Source organism: Mustelus asterias, chromosome 29, assembly GCF_964213995.1.
Source record: "Mustelus asterias chromosome 29, sMusAst1.hap1.1, whole genome shotgun sequence".
Lineage (NCBI taxonomy): Eukaryota > Metazoa > Chordata > Chondrichthyes > Carcharhiniformes > Triakidae > Mustelus > Mustelus asterias.
In genome coordinates this window covers 345,927-363,397 of record NC_135829.1, presented here as the reverse complement: position 1 = coordinate 363,397, position 17,471 = coordinate 345,927, and the positions used below count along the sequence as shown (strand labels likewise).

Genomic DNA, 17,471 nt, shown 5'->3' with positions numbered 1-17,471 from the left:
GTGGACAGAGCATGTAACAGAGTTGAATAATTTAGTAAAGTCACCCTCATACAGATTGATTTGCTGCAAATTTTAATTGATATTCCTGTCTTGTGAATATTTAATCAATATTGTGGTCATGGTAAGTATTAGGTAAATCTAAGAGTAACAACTAAGTGTCATCTTTGCACTTTATAATAACCTGTTGTGGACACAGCAGCGAGAGAAGCACTACGATTTCTATGTACTACTCACCAATTATCAGTATAACAGGTCCAACTATTTCTGTGCTGTAACACAGTCCAAGTCAACAACAATTTGCATATATATAGTACCTTGAGCATTAAAAACCTCCCTGCAATACTTTACAAGGACATAAGAAAATGGATGCCACATCAGGGAAGGAGATATTAGGAAGGATGACCATAAGATTTGTTGAAGTGGTGAGGTTTAAGAAGGGCCTTAAAAGACAGGAGGGAGCCAGAGAGGTTTAGGGAGAGAATTCCACCGTGTAGTTCTGAGCAAGCTCAAGGGGCAGTTGCTAATGGTGGGAAAGGATGCTGAAGATGCCGGAATCAAAGAAAGGAGAAGGTTAGGAAGGGAAATTACAGGGAAAGGGAGAGGCGAAGTCATGAAGAGATTTCAACAGATGCATGAGAATATTAAATTTATGGAATTGGGTGACCTGCAGTCAATCTAGGTCATTTAAAGACATGGGCTATGAGTGAATGAAAGTTAGTGTGCTATAAGATTTTGGAAGTAGAGTTCTGGATGAGCTGAGGTTGATAGAGGGTAGAGAATGGAATGCTGCCCAGAGAACATTGAAATAAATAAATCTGGTGGTAAAATAGACCTGGACGCTCTAAATTAATATAATGATCGGTAATAGAACATAGAACATAGAACATTACAGCGCAGAACAGGCCCTTCGGCCCACGATGTTGCACCGACCAGTTAAAAAAAAAAACTGTGACCCTCTAATGTGTAAAGGAAGCATGGAGAGTTTATTTGGATCAGAAACTGAGTTTGGAAGTTGCAAAGAATGCCACTGTTGTGAATTTTCGGCTTCATCCTGAGACTGCCATGGACTTGCATTGAGTTAATGATGAGTAATCTCTAGTAGGGGCCAAAAGTAATGGCTTCAGTGATTCAGGTGTTTAATTGGAGAAAATTGCAGCTCATCCAAGAATGAATGTCAAACAGTAGAGGAATTGAGAAAGATAACGAGCATGAGGATACCTATGGAAGCTGACCCCAAGCTTTCATGTGACGTCACCAGGAAGCAGCGTGTCGGACTGAACATACATCTCTGGCCAAAAGACTGTTTGCTGAATTATGACAAAACATAATATGAAAGAGTATTGTGAAGTGATAGCAGCTTTTGTTCATTCGATATTACGGAATGTATGTATAGTTTACTCATTTCCACGAATATAGGAAGCAGTAAGTTAATTGAGGCTTTTGGGATCTAAGCCAAGAGTACACAATCTTAAAAAAAAAAGTCAAGCCACTCAAGAGAGGATATGCTTAACGCAAAGGTTGGTAGAAGTGTGGAAAAGTCTCTGAGAAATAAACAATAGATGACAGTTGAATTAATACTTTTAAACCCTGGAACGATAGATATTAAGGGCTATGGAAACAAAACAGATGGGCAATGATAGGACATGGGCCACCTGCGATCTTGCTGAACAGGCTTGAGGGAGAATTACATCTTTCTTTTCCTATAGCAGAATGTGCATGCATGTGTTTGAAGTCCAAAGAGGAGCTGCTTCAGGGGAAAATCCACATAACTGAATTTTGCAATCATTGTGAGATCTGATCCCATTGAACTCAAAATAATTCATTGGCTTAGGTTTTCCAGCTGAGCAGGATATGAACAAAGAACAATACAGCACAGGAACAGGCTCTTCGGCCCTCCAAGCCCGTGCCGCTCCCTGGTCCAAACTAGACCATTCTTTTGTATCCCTCCATTCCCACTCCGTTCATATGGCTATCTAGATAAGTCTTAAACGTTCCCAGTGTGTCCGCCTCCACCACCTTGCCTGGCAGCGCATTCCAGGCCCCCACCACCCTCTGTGTAAAATATGTCCTTCTGATATCTGTGTTAAACCTCCCCCCCCTTCACCTTGAACCTATGACCCCTCGTGAACGTCACCACCGACCTGGGGAAAAGCTTCCCACCGTTCACCCTATCTATGCCTTTCATAATTTTATACACCTCTATTAAGTCTCCCCTCATCCTCCGTCTTTCCAGGGAGAACAACCCCAGTTTACCCAATCTCTCCTCATAACTAAGCCCCTCCATACCAGGCAACATCCTGGTAAACCTTCTCTGTACTCTCTCCAAAGCCTCCACGTCCTTCTGGTAGTGTGGCGACCACAACTGGACGCAGTATTCCAAATGCGGCCGAACCAACGTTCTATACATCTGCAACATCAGACCCCAACTTTTATACTCTATGCCCTGTCCTATAAAGGCAAGTATGCCATATGCCTTCTTCACCACCTTCTCCACCTGTGACGTCACCTTCAAGGATCTGTGGACTTGCACACCCAGGTCCCTCTGCGTATCTACACCCTTTATGGTTCTGCCATTTATCGTATAGCTCCTCCCTACATTATTTCTACCAAAATGCATCACTTCGCATTCATCAGGATTGAACTCCATCTGCCATTTCTTTGCCCAAATTTCCAGCCTATCTATATCCTTCTGTAGCTTCTGACAATACTCCTCACTATCTGCAAGTCCTGCCAATTTTGTGTCGTCCGCAAACTTACTGATCACCCCAGTTACACCTTCTTCCAGATCGTTTATATAAATCACAAACAGCAGAGGTCCCAATACAGAGCCCCGTGGAACACCACTAGTCACAGGCCTCCAGCCGGAAAAAGACCCTTCCACTACCACCCTCTGTCTTCTGTGACCAAGCCAGTTCTCCACCCATCTCGCCACCTCCCCCTTTATCCCATGAGATCCAACCTTTTTCACCAGCCTACCATGAGGGACTTTGTCAAACGCTTTACTAAAGTCCATATAGACGACATCCACGGCCCTTCCCTCGTCAACCATTCTGGTTACTTCTTCAAAAACCTCCACCAGGTTAGTGAGGCATGACCTCCCTCTCACAAAACCATGCTGACTATCGTTAATGAGTTTATTCCTTTCTAAATGCGCATACATCCTATCTCCAAGAATCTTCTCCAACAACTTCCCCACCACGGACGTCAAGCTCACCGGCCTATAATTACCCGGGTTATCCTTCCTACCCTTCTTAAATAACGGGACCACATTAGCTATCCTCCAATCCTCATGGACCTCACCTGCGTCCAGTGACGAGACAAAGATGGTTGTCAGGGTAATCTGGCACAGTGATTGCACTGCTGCCTCACAGCACCAGGGACCCAGGTTTGATTCCAGGCTTAGGTCTCTGTCTGTGCGGGTCTGTATGTTCTCCCTGTGTCTGCATGGATTTCCTCCAGGTGCCCCGGTTTCCTCCCACAATCTGAAAGATGTGCTGGTTCGGTGGATTGGCCATGCTAAATTTTCACTCAGTGTGCCCAAACAGGTGCCGGAGTGTGGCGACTGGGGGATTTTCACAGTAACTTAATTGCAGTGTTAATGTAAGCCTACTTGTGACACTAATAAATAAAATAAACTCATGCCCTGAAATTTGTGGTGGCATGGGGATGGTTAGCACTGTTGCCTCACAGTACCAGGGACCTGGGTTCAATTCTGGCTTCGGGTCACTGTCTGTGTGGAATTTGCATGTTCTCCCTGTGTCTGCGTGGATTTCCTCCGGGTGCTCCGGTTTCCTCCCACAGTCCAAAGACGTGGGTCAGGTGGATTGGCCGTGCTAAATTGCCCCTGAGTGTCGGGGGATTAGCAGGGTAAATATGTGGGGTTACAGGGATAGGGTCTGGGTGGGATTGTTCTTGATTCAGGTTCAATGGGCCGAATGGCCTCTTCCGCACTGTAGGGATTCTATAATTCTTTGAAATTAACATTCAAATAAAATGCCTGCCTGGCAGTTCTGCACAACAGAAAATGCAGCAAGGCTGAAAGTTGGTAGAATTGGAACATTTGCCCCGACACCTACTTTTGTTATTTGTTGGGGATCTATTATTGGTGAAGCATTTTGAGATGTTTCTGAAAGACATAATTATAGAGCTTCTTTTAAAATGTTGTAAATCACATAAATTCTATCTTACTTACATGATTTTGATTCGCACTTTGTGTAAAATGTATTATCTAGTGAATGAAGCTCATTCCAGACTTCTGTAGATCACGGCAGTTTACCTTTCCTTGAATCATTTGGAACTGGTGACTGTTGCTTAATTAATTGTAAATGTATGTTCTTCAAGAGTGAAGGAAGAGGAGAGAAAATAAGTTCCATTTACAAAAGCAAAATGCTGAACTAAGAAGACATTTTGTTAACGCTTTTCATCTTGCACTCATCAAGATAATATCATAGAAACAGGGAAAATCAAAGTGGGAGCAGGCCATTCGGCCCTTCCAGGCTGCTCCGCTATTCATTTTGATCATGGCTGATCTTCCAATTCAATATCCTGATCCCCCCTTCCCCCCATATCAAAGAACAAAGAAAATTACAGCACAGGAACAGGCCCTTCGGCCCTCCAAGCCTGCACTGACCATGCTGCCCGACTTAACTAAAACCCCCTACCCTTCCAGGGACCATATCCCTCTATTCCCATCCTATTCATGTACTTGTCAAGACGCACCTTAAAAGTCACTATCGTATCCGCTTCCACTACCTTCCCCGGCAACGAGTTCCAGGCACCCACTACTCTCTGTGTAAAAAATCTGCCTCGTACATCTCCTTTAAACCTTGCCCCTCGCACCTTAAACCTATGCCCCCTAGTGATTGACTCTTCCGTCCTGGGAAAAAGCTTCTGACTATCCACTCTGTCCATGCCTCTCATAATCTTGTAGACTTCTATCAGGTCCCCCCTCAACCTCCGTCACTCCAGTGAGAACAAACCAAGTTTCTCCAACCTCTCCTCATGTATGCCCTCCATACCAGGCAACATCCTGGTAAATCTTTTCTGCACTCTCTCCAAAACCTCCACATCCTTCTGGTAGTGTGGCGACCAGAATTGAACACTATATTCCAAGTGCGGCCTAACTAAGGTTCTATAAAGCTGCAACATGACTTGCCAATTTTTAAACTCAATGCCCTGGCCGATGAAGGCAAGCATGCCGTATGCCGCCTTGACTACCTTCTCCATCTGCATTGCCACTCAGTGACCCTGTGTACCTGTACACACAGATCCCTTTGCCTACCAATATTCTTAAGGGTTCTGCCATTTACTGTATATTTCCTATCTGTATTAGACCTTCCAAAATGCATTACCTCACATCTGTCCGGATTAAACTCCATCTGCCATCTCTCCGCCCAAGTCTCCAACTGATCTATATCCTGCTGTATCCTCTGATGGTCCTCATCGCTATCCGCAAATCCACCAACCTTTGTGTCGTCCGCAAACTTACTAATCAATCCAGTTACATTTTCCTCCAAATCATTTATATATATTACAAACAACAAAGGTCCCAGCACTGATCCCTGAGGAACACCACTTGTCACAGCCCTCCATTCAGAAATGCATCCTTCCACTGCTATCCTTCATCTCTTCATCTCTTTAGCCCCAAGAGCTATGCCTAATTTATTCTTGAAATCATACAATGTTTTGGCCTCAATTACTTTCTGTGGTATTGAATTCCACAAATTCACCATCCTCTGGGTGAAGAAATTTATCCTTACCTCAGTTCTTAAAGGTTTACCCCTTATCCTCAAACTATGACCTCTGGTTCTGGACTCCCACACCATCGGGAACATTCTATCTACCCTGTCTAATCCTGTTAGAATTTTATAAGTTTCTATGAAATCCCCTCTCACTCTTCTAAACTCCAATGAGTATAATTCTGGTCGCCACACTACCAGAAGGATGTGGAGGTTTTGGAGAGGGTACAGAAAAGATTTACCAGGATATTGCCTGGTTTGGAGGGCATTAGCTATGAGGGGAGGTTGGAGTAACTTGGTTTGTTCTCACTGGAACGATGGAGGTTGAGGGGCGACCTGATAGAAGTCTACAGGATTCAGAGGGGCATGGACAGAGTGGATAGTCAGAAGCTTTTTCCTAGGGTGGAAGAGTCAATTACTAGGTGGCATAGGTTTAAGGTGCAAGGAGCAAGGTTTAAAGGAGATGTACGAGGCAAGTTTCTTACACAGAGGGTGGTGGGTGCCTGGAACTCGCTGCCGGGGGAGGTAGTGGAAGCAGATACGGTAGTGACTTTTAAGGGGCGTCTTGACAAATACATGAATAGGATGGGAATTGAGAGATATGGTCCCTGGAAGGGTAGGGGTTTTTAGTTAAGTCGGGCAGCATGGTCGGTGCAGGGTTGGAGGGCTGAAGGGCCTGTTCCTGTGCTGTAATTTTCTTTGTTCTACAATTAAGGGGGATTTGGTAGAAAATGGCATGCCTGGTGTGTGAAAACAGTGTCAAAAAGGCAATGAACATTTTTAAATTGAATATGAAAAGAAAAGTGCAGGAAAATAACAAGTTTTTTAGTTGTGGTTGTTGGAGGCCAATCATGTCAGCCCTTGGACATTGCTACAGAAGTTCCTCAGTGTTCCAGTTACAGGAGTTCCATTTTCAACTCCTCAGACAACGAAGCTATCAGTGCCTGAATGCTCCAAGTCATGGATAACATTCATCCTTGGGTTGATAAGTAGCAAATAATTTTTGTATCACACATGTGCCAGACAAAGACCACCTCCCCTTGACATTCAATCGTATCTGCATCAACGTCTGGGGTATCCATTGACCAGAAATGTAACTGTTGTAATTTAGTCACCTCCCGACTCTCCAATAATTTTCCATCATATACAAAGCACAAGTTCAGCTCTAACAACATTCAAGAAGCTCAGCAGCATGCAAGACAAAGGAACTCACATGAATTGAACCCCATCCACCACCAGTATCCCATGGCTACAGTATGTACCACCGACAAGGTGCACTGCAGCAGCTTGCCAAGGTTCTTTCCATAGTATTTTCCAAAACCTTGACCTCTGCCACCTAGAATAACAAGCAGATGGATGCAATAACATGGAGAGATGGTGTTATTATGTCAGATCAGCTGCTTTGGTACTGCCAGATGGATGTACTTGGATGTACTGTCCTCTAAAAGTTACATGAGGTACAATTAGTTCACTGCTTTATTTCCTTTTGCACAATAATTGACAATTCCTGTCTCCAAATGTCAGAATCTCACAAATTGCATTCAGGCTCTGTTTCCTCAGTTGATGTTCCATGGTTGAGAGTCCTAGCATGTGCCATTACCAAGTGAGCAGTCAGAATGCAAGACACCATTAGGTTTGAAAAGTATTTGAGAAGAGCTAACTGCTCTAGGTGTCAAAAGTAAAGCTTTTCAGTGAATTATTGCATACTTCCAAATTAGCTATACTAACACTACTGCTTCGTAGGCGCAGAGTAAGGAGTCACCAACTTTTGGCTGTCGTCTCGGACCTTCTGGCTTCTCTGCAAACCTGCTTTGTTCCAAGTCTGCTTCCATCAACTTCCTAACTTTAAACTTGGAGCCTTCCTCTGTTCCTCACTCTTGACTTCACCTTAAGAAGACCTTTTCCAGGTCCCTGTTCTTTTTCTTTGGCTTAACTTAAAGGTCTTGGAACCTTTCTTCTTTTCCTTTAGGACCTAATCCCTGCAGTTTCCCCTCATCAGTAGGCTGCTGACAACTTGGTATCTCCCTTGAGATCCAAAACTCTCTTGACATTCACTGTTACTTTAACTTTAGGGCAACTCATCTAAGATTTTGAGAATTATTTTCCTCAGCAATCTGCGAGTATGTCCAGTTAAAGACTTAAACTGCTCCCTTCACCATAGAGCAGTGGTTCCCAAAAGGTGCGGCGCGCCACACTGGTGCGGCGAGAGAGGATGGCAAGTGTGGCAGAAAGATTCAAGGACAATCAAAGAAACATTTAAACATGGATAGATATTTTTCCAAAGTGAGAGCAAGAGCATCAAGTGATGCTGTGGACGATGTCCCGTGATCATAGTTGTGTTCTATGTTATGAATCAAGCACTGCTAGGAGTTGTTTTTTTTTGTTTTTGAATGTATTTCTTATCAATAAAAGATTTGGTGTGGCGTGAGCAAACTTTTATTCCGAAAGTGAAAAAAGTTTGGGAACCACTGCCATAGAGCGTAATTACCAACTGAACCTCAAACTGCTTTCTGTTCCCCTGTTGCTAGGCAACAGCAAGAAGTTTAACAACACCAGGTTAAAGTCCAACAGGTTTATTTGGTGGCTTTGTGGCTTTTGCTCCCAAATAAACCTGTTGGACTTCTTACTGTGTTTACCCCAGCCCAACGCTGGCATCTCCACATCATGGCTAGGCAACAGCCCAGTTTTTCTACCCCGTGTTTGCTTCAACCTCCCTTCAAGAGCAGTAAAATCTCATTAAAAATGCTTGTATACAAACAGCTCCAGACCTGCTGTCTCCACTCTAAAATGAAAGTAGACCAAAGTTCCACTTTTCTCTACCCACATCAAAAGAATATAAATTAAACTTAAAGCTAAATATTATTCCCAATAATTACAAATGCAAGTACAACTTACTTCTTCTGGGGTCTGTAACAGTGTAAACTTTACTCTTTTGGATTATTCGTGTATCAAGCGAAGTGTGTTTCAATTATTTTTCAGATGTGCTTATGCAATAATGATTTCAAAGAAGTATCCTACTCTTATTAATGTGCTTGTAAAAATGTATGGCCTTTATTTCCATTTATTATTCCTACAGAGTCAGTTCAGTTTGTTTATTCACAATTCACTGTGCACAACTTGGTGATATTATATTGTGTGTGGTTAAAGCCTTGGTTCAAACATGGGTCATAGCCATGCTGGAATTATGGTGATGCCATTTGGCTGTTAGCAGGTAAGATCAGTGCTAATACGATCAATGTCAGAAAAATAAGTGCTTATCTTAAAGCCAATAGATTCCTATATTGGAGCTCCTGCAGCCCAACATATCATTCTGATGGAATCCAGATGATGTCCATTCTCTGTCTTTAATTATTTTGTCTCAAACTTCTAGTTTTTGGTTAAGTTTCCCCTCTTAAATAATGCAGGAGTTTAGTGTTACATAGAACAGTACAGCACAGAACAGGCCCTTTGGCCCACGATGTTGTGCCGAGCTTTATCTGAAACCAAGATCAAGCTATCCCACTCCCTATCATCCTGGTGTGCTCCATGTGCCTATCCAATAACCGCTTAAATGTTCCTAAAGTGTCTGACTCCACTATCACTGCAGGCAGTCCATTCCACACCCCAACCACTCTCTGCGTAAAGAACCTACCTCTGATATCCTTCCTATATCTCCCACCACGAACCCTATAGTTATGCCTCCTTGTAATAGCTCCATCCACCCGAGGAAATAGTCTTTGAACGTTCACTCTATCCCCTTCATCATTTTATAAACCTCTATTAAGTCTCCCCTCAACCTCCTCCGCTCCAGAGAGTATCTTTCCTGTTCAGCGGAATCTGTGCTGTTTTTTGCATTTTTGTAAGCCATTTAGTTTGATGCTGTCCCTTATCTCTTTAGTTGTCCATGGCTGTTTTTTCAATGAAGTTGTGCTTTTCCTTTTCAGGAGTATAAATTGGTTCTGTATTGCATCATATGTTTCTTGAAACATCCTCCACAGTCAATTGTTTTACCCACTCACAGATTTTCCCGGTTTAAAAGGGGAATAAAGGGAAGGTTGATCTGTTCAAATCCAGGTCCCGAGGATCTAGGATTGTTTAAATCCAGGATCCAAGCCCCCAATCTGTTATTGGGTTTTATAGGCTGCTATCAGGGTCTAATAAAAATGCTGTAATACTGCCAAGCTGCTGCTGTTCATTGCTGCTCAACCCAGTCTTTTTTTATTTAAACAGATCACAGTGCAGTCTTTGTGCTATTCGCGACATAGCGACAGTGTAAGGTGTCTCTCCACTTTGTATTGCTGAGTTTGTGCTAAATTTCTTTTGATTCCCTACTTGTTCACGAAGAACCCTGATGGTAGGGTATAGAGACTGATTCCATTTATGCCTTCATGTTTCATCATAAAATGCAGTTGCTTTGTTTATTGTTTAATGCTGCTTACTAACAAAACTTCAAACTGTTAGGGGTATAGGTATGCCCAGAAAACATAGATAAAATTGTATCCATGAAGACCAACTATTCTGAAAACACGACATTCAACAATGTTATGAACTACTCCAAGGTAATGGTGCTGCAAAAGTGACAATGATGCAGACACGATGGCCAGATGGCCTCCCTTTGACCCGCAACAATTTTGTGATTCTGTGATAAAGCACCCCACAAGGTCAGGAAAAAACAAACTAGAGTTGAACTGTAGGTATTAACAAATACATGAAATAGATAGGTTAATGCTTTTGTCCAGATTGTTATAATCCAGGTCAGAAACTCCAAGGTGCATTATGAAGTCAACCTAGACCATAAATTTTGCACTTTGAACTTTGACACGGGTCAGTAAGATGTTTTACTCCAGGTATGAATCAAATGACAAACAAGGGAACTTTTATCAAACAAAGTTTATTTAAGAAGACAGTTAACATATAAGACAATTAGCAGTAACTTTTAGCAATTACAAACAAGAAAAAAAACCCCATGATATTGTATATTCCTTAACTGTTCCAACCAAATAAATCCCTACAAACACACACCCGCTCTCGGTTTAGCACAGAAAATAATTATGCTCACGTGCTGCTAGATTTTGGATTGCACCTTTGGATATTGAGTTGAAAACACTGAAGCCTTCCGACCTTGGAATTTTCAGCACACTTCAAGAGACAGAGACACTCCTTGCCTCTAGTTACTAGCTAGCCAGCCACCAAGAGCTAAATTTCCAAAACCAGGGAGAGAGACAGAAACACATTCCTTGCAGTCTGGAGTCCTAACAGCTTCTACCAAACTGAAAGTAAATTTCTACCGTGAGGGAAAAATACTATCCCACTTGACCTGTCAATCATTCTTCCCCCAACAATTCAAAAAGGACCATAAACTCCAGAACACTGCATTAGGCCCAGATAAAAATAAGCAAAAGGCCCATTATATAATTTTAGCAACAATAAAAGGACCTCGACTCAGAAATTTCAGGGCCAAAAACAAAAAAAAATTGGGGCTGCTTATAACTGCAGAAAGCATGCTTAAAATACCTTTCTTAAAGGCACTGTAACATCACAAAACAGAATGTCACACAACTCATTAATACACTTGTCACTAAGTACAAAGTGAAATTTCAATGTATGGAATTTGACTGGAAGATGATTGTAAGAATTTACAAAGAACAAAGAACAAAGAACAATACAGCACAGGAACAGGCCCTTCGACCCTCCAAGCCCGCGCCGCTCCCCGGTCCAGGATTGAATCCTGAATCCAGGATCCCCGCCCAATTTTCCAGCCTATCTACATACCAATATCCTATCCACCGAGCTGTCCCTCACAGCTACGATGCTTTGTTCATTACAACCTATTAACTCACCCCCACCCCTCTATTCCAGACCATGTGATCCCCAGGGAGAGGCGAAAACCCAGCGTGAAAAACCCCAGGGCCAATATGGGGAAAAAAAAAATCTGGGAAATTCCTCTCTGACCCCCTGAGGCGATCGAAACGAGTCCAGGAGATCACAATGGCCCTGATCGGAAAATGCTTCCCAACCCTAGTCATTTCCACTTCCATGAACACCATATGAATTCCCTGCCCCCGAGACAGGTTCCCAACTATCCGCAGTCTCGCTCTGTACTGGCACCAGCAAGATGATCATAGAATGAAGCCTTGAAACGAGAAACAAGGAACAATTAGCCCGCGCCGCTCCCTGGTCCAAACTAGACCACTCTTTTGTATCCCTCCATTCCCACTCCGGTCATATAGCTGTCTAGATAAGTCTTAAACGTTCCCAGTGTGTCCGCCTCCACCACCTTGCCCAGCAACACATTCCAGGCCCCCACGACCCTCTGTGTGAAATATGTCCTTCTGATATCTGTGTTAAACCTCCCCCCCTTCAAAGAACAAAGAACAGTACAGCACAGGAAACAGGCCTTCGGCCCTCCAAGCCTGTGCCGCTCCTTGGTCCAACTAGACCAATCGTTTGTATCCCTCCATTCCCAGGCTGCTCATGTGACTATCCAGGTAAGTCTTAAACGATGTCAGCGTGCCTGCCTCCACCACCCTACTTGGCAGCGCATTCCAGGCCCCCACCACCCTCTGTGTAAAAAACGTCCCTCTGATGTCTGAGTTATACTTCGCCCAACTGTTGAAGATTTAAAAAAAAATCTTGGTCTTAACAGTTTGTGGAATTAATTAGTAACTGAGACTAAATTAATAAATTTGCTCTTGAAATCCCTGTTTAAGTGGAGAGTTGACAGAAATAGCACCAGCAGCAAATCAGTTTAACCAGGGGGAGGTAGTGGCATAGTGGTACTGTGGCTGGACTAGTAACACAGAAATACAGGGTAATGCTCTGTCGACCCGGGTTTAAATCCCGCCACAGTAAATGGTGAAATTTGAATTCAATAAAAATCTGGAATTAAAAGTCTAATGATGACCATGAAACCATTGTCGATTGTCATAAAAACTCATTTAGTTCACTAATGTCCTTTCGGGAAGGAAATCTGCCAACCTTACCTGGTCTGGCCTGCATGTGACTCCAGACCCACAGCAATGTGGTTGACTCTTAAAATGTCCTCAGGGATGGACAATAAATGCTGGTCCAGCCCACATTCATGAACAAATTAAAAAATGTCCTGTTAAGATGACAAAGGAAAACTATTAAATTCACCGACTGAGAGGCAAATCACACTGATTAAAAGTTTCACGCTCAATGTGGATTTGGGGAAGTAAATTACGAATGCCGTAGGCTTTTAATGGAGGTGTGACGAAACAGATTGTAGGGGTTTATCATTTCTAAAGCATGTGCTTCAACTGATTTCATTCTTGCACAATCCTCCTATAAGTGGGCGGCACGGTAGCACAGTGGTTAGCACTGCTGCTTCACAGCTCCAGGGACCTGGGTTCGATTCCTGGCTTGGGTCACTGTCTGTGTGGAGTTTGCACATTCTCCTCGTGTCTGCGTGGGTTTCCTCCGGGTGCTCCGGTTTCCTCCCACAGTCCAAAGATGTGCGGGTTAGGTTGATTGGCCATGCTAAAATTGCCCCTTAGTGTCCTGAGATGTGTAAATTAGAGGGATTAGCGGGTAAATATGTAGGGATATGGGCGTAGGGCCTGGGTGGGATTGTGGTCGGTGCAGACTCGATGGGCCGAATGGCCTCCTTCTGCACTGTAGGGTTTCTATGATTTCTATGATAACATTGCCTCCGAGGGTTTGCCCTTCCACCACTCACCTCCTTGCACAGCCCTCCTTCCACAGTCCTCCCCTTGTGTTCATCTGCTCACGCCACGCTCTGACTCCATCTCGCAATCCATTTCTGGCTGAACTTTGGACCTTTGTTGTGGTGACTGCATGAGTCCTACAGCATACTGTTGTCCAGATGGACAGTGCTGTGTGGCATTGGAGGGGGAAGGAGACCCCTGTTCTGCTCAACTCCAAGCACAGTACTCCAAGTTGGGGGCACACAAGGGTCTGTGGGTCCAGCAACATGGTGCTGTTCATGAAAACCAGCTTGGCATGGAGGTGGAGGGCAGGAACTGGTGTGCCCGGCAGGCTGTTATATAGTACTACAGGAGCAGTGCACCATTATGGTAGGTAGGTTTTGTATGTTGCACTCACCTGGAAGTCTCTGGTGAACTGAAGGCACCCCAGCCTTTATCAATTGGCCTTGAGGCTGATGTGATTTCCCACTGATAAGACGTTAAATTGGAAGATCTGATGGGATTCTGGTGGGCACCTGTTTTAATCAGCATTCATAAGATGCAAATGGAATTTGCGCCACTTGCCAAGGGGAAGACCGACCTGCCATTAATGTGCCATTGAATAACAGAATCCTCACAGCGCAGAAGGAGGCCATTCGACCCATCGAGTCTGTGCCGATTCTCTGAAAGAACGTCTGAGCCAGGCCCTATCCCACTAACCCCACATTTTTACCCTGCTAATTCCCCTAACCTATACATCTTGGGGGCACTAAGGGACAATTGGGAGAATGTACCAAAACAATTGCATATACATTCCCACAGATTAGAAATGAGATTATGCTGGCTGCTTTTCTGAGGCAGCGGGAAATGTAGACAGTGTCAATGGATGGGAGGCTGGTTTGAGTGAAGGACTGAGCTTCATTCACGACCCTTTGTAGTTTTTGCCATCAACATTCCATTTGCCTTCCTAACTACTTGCTGTACCTACATACTAACTTATTCTGAGAACTGTTTTTTGGAAAAATTGCTTTTAAATTATCTGGAGATAATTCATTTTCAGTAAAGGGTAACTGAATACATTCTAAGTATATTATCAGCATAAATGCACAATGCATGTGTCTAGAATGTCTAGAATTTGTTATAGGAGCCAGAGATGACTAAATTTGATTATATTACTAATATTCAAGTTTAAAAGGCTGTTCAAAGATCAGTCCCTCCACGGCGTCCACCTTCTCTACAGCCGTGACACTATCCCTGATCAACAGTGCCACTCCCCCCCCTCTCTTGCCTCCCTCCCTGTCCTTCCTGAAACATCTAAAACCCGGCACCTGAAGCACCCAGTCCTGTCCCTGAGACATCCAAGTCTCCGTAATGGCCACCACATCACAATTCGAAGCAGCAATCCACGCTCCAAGCTCATCCACTTTATTCACTACACTCCTGGCATTAAAATAGACACATCTCAGACCTTCAGCCTGAGCACTTCCCTTCTCCCTCACTCGTCTAACCTCCCTCTTACCCTGTCTACATTCCTTATCTATTTGCGAGCTAACCTCCTCGCTCTCAGTCCCCTCATTTCGATTCCCTCCCCCCAACCTTTCTAGTTTAAAGTCTCACCAGTAGCCTTAGCCAACCTTCCCGCCAGAATATTGGTCCCCCTGGGATTCAAGTGCCACCCGTCTTTTTTAAACAGGTCACACCTGCCCCTAAAGAGGTCCCAATGATCCAAGTACCCAAATCCTTGTCCCTTGCTCCAGTCCCTCAGCCACGCATTAATTCTCCACCGATTCCTGTTCTCACTCTCCCGCGGCACAGGCAGCAATCCCGAGATTACTACCTTTGCATTCCTCTTTCTCAGCTGTCTACCCAACTCCCTATATTCTCTTTTCATGACCCCTTCCCTCTTCCTACCTATGTCAGCAGTACCTATATGCATCACGACCTTGGGCTCCTCTCCCTCCCCCTTCAGGATTTCTGGGACTCGACCAGAGACATCCCGGACCCCTGCACCAGGGAGGCAAACCACCATCCGAGAGTCCCGTCTGTGTCCGCAAAAACGCCTATCTGACCCTCTCACCGTAGAGTCCCCAATTAGCACTACCCTCCTTTCCTTACCCCTTTGCACTACTGGGCCAGGCTCAGCTCCAGAGACACTGCCACCGCTGCTTCCCCCAGGTGGGCTGTCCACCCCAGTAGTACTCAGACAGGAGTACTTATTATTAAGGGGCACATCCACCGGGGTGCTCACCATCACCCGAGCTTTCTCCTTCCTCACTGTTACCCAGTTACCCTCCTCCCGTGGTCCCGGTGTGACCACCTGCCGATAGCTCCTGTCAATGACCTCCTCACTATCCCTAACCCGGCGAAGGTCCTCGAGCTGCAATTCCAGTTCCCTAACATGGTCCCTTAGGAACCGCAGCTCAACACACCCAGCACAGATATGGTCGTCTGGGAGGCTAGGAGCCTCCAGGACCTCCCACATCCTACATTGGGAACAACATACTGGCCTGACAGTCATACTTGCCCTTTTAAACACAGGGAAAAAAGTGAATGAAGATTATTCCTCTCTGTTCCAAATTATTTCTACCAAGGTACCCGGAGAAAAGTAACTTATAAATAAAAATTTTTTAAAAATAAGAAACTCACCCCTGCTCGCCCTTTCTGCCTAAGCCCGATGAGCCAAAGCCCCTCAGTTCTCACTCAGCTCCCTCTCACTCCGCTGCCCGCTCCCAACGCTGCCCGCTAGATAGTGGGACCTGCCTTTTAAACCTCCTGTGCACTAAAAAAAAAACTCAAGAGACCCTTCCCAGTAAACCCCGCGGCCACTGCCGGTTGCGCGCCAAAATTTAAAACTAAATTAAATAAATAAATAACACCCGCGGAAAAGTACTTAAAACTAATTCTTACCCCAAAAATCCTGTCACCAGTCACAGCTCTGCCTTTCTCCACAGCAACAAGAGGACTAACCTCCCAACTAACTGACTTATATAGAACTTTTGACCCTTCCCAGTAAACCCCGCGGCCACTGCCGGTTGCGCGCCAAAATTTAAAACTAAATTAAATAAATAAATAACACCCGCGGAAAAGTACTTAAAACTAATTCTTACCCCAAAAATCCTGTCACCAGTCACAGCTCTGCCTTTCTCCACAGCAACAAGAGGAATCTCTGTGGGTGGAGGTTAGGAACAGGAAGGGGTCGGTAACTTTGCTGGGTGTTTTCTATAGGCCGCCCAATAGTAACAGAGATGTTGAGGAGCAGATGGGGAAACAGATCCTGGAGAGATGTAGGAATAACAGAGTTGTCGTGATGGGAGATTTTAATTTCCCAAACATAGATTGGAATATCCCTAGGGCTAGGGGTTTGGATGGAGAGGAGTTTGTTAGGTGTGTCCAGGAGAGTTTCCTGACACAGTATGTGGATAAGCCTACTAGAGGAGAGGCTGTTCTTGATCTGGTGCTGGCTAATGAACCTGGACAGGTGGAGGATCTCTCGGTGGGTGAGCATCTTGGGGATAGCGATCATAATTCTATCTCCTTCACGATAGCATTGGAAAGAGATAGGGTCAGGCAGGCTAGGAAAGTGTTTCTCTGGAGTAAAGGGAAATACAGTGTCATCAGGGAGGAAATTAGACGGGTAAATTGGAAGGAGGCATTCTTGGGGAAAAGTACCGAAGGAAAGTGGAGGATTTTCAAGGAATGTTTGTCTGGAGCTCTGCATGACAACGTTCCGATGAGACAGGGGGGTGTTGGTAGGGTACGGGAACCGTGGTGCACGAAGGTTGTGATGAACCTGGTGAATAAGAAAAGAGAGGCGTACAGAAGGTTCAGAGAGCTAGGAGGTGTTAAGGATTTAGAGGAGTATACGCGATGTAGGAAGGAGCTTAAGAAGGAAATTAGGAGAGCGAGAAGGGGTCATGAGAAGACCTTGGCGGGTAAGATTAAGGAGAATCCCAAGGCTTTCTACAAATATGTCAAGAGTAAAAGGATGAGATGTGAAGGCATAGGACCCTTAAAAGGTGAAGGGGGAAAAGTTTGTGCGGAACCGTTAGAAATGGCGGAGGTGCTTAATGAATACTTTACCTCGGTA

General features: G+C 44.4%; 1 protein-coding gene across 4 annotated transcripts in view; it reads left to right on the top strand.

The window, feature by feature from the left end:
* Window positions 1-17,471, top strand: part of lrrc49 (leucine rich repeat containing 49) — a 240,418-nt gene that overhangs the window by 151,127 nt on the left and 71,820 nt on the right. The gene's annotated exons all lie outside the window — the stretch shown is intronic.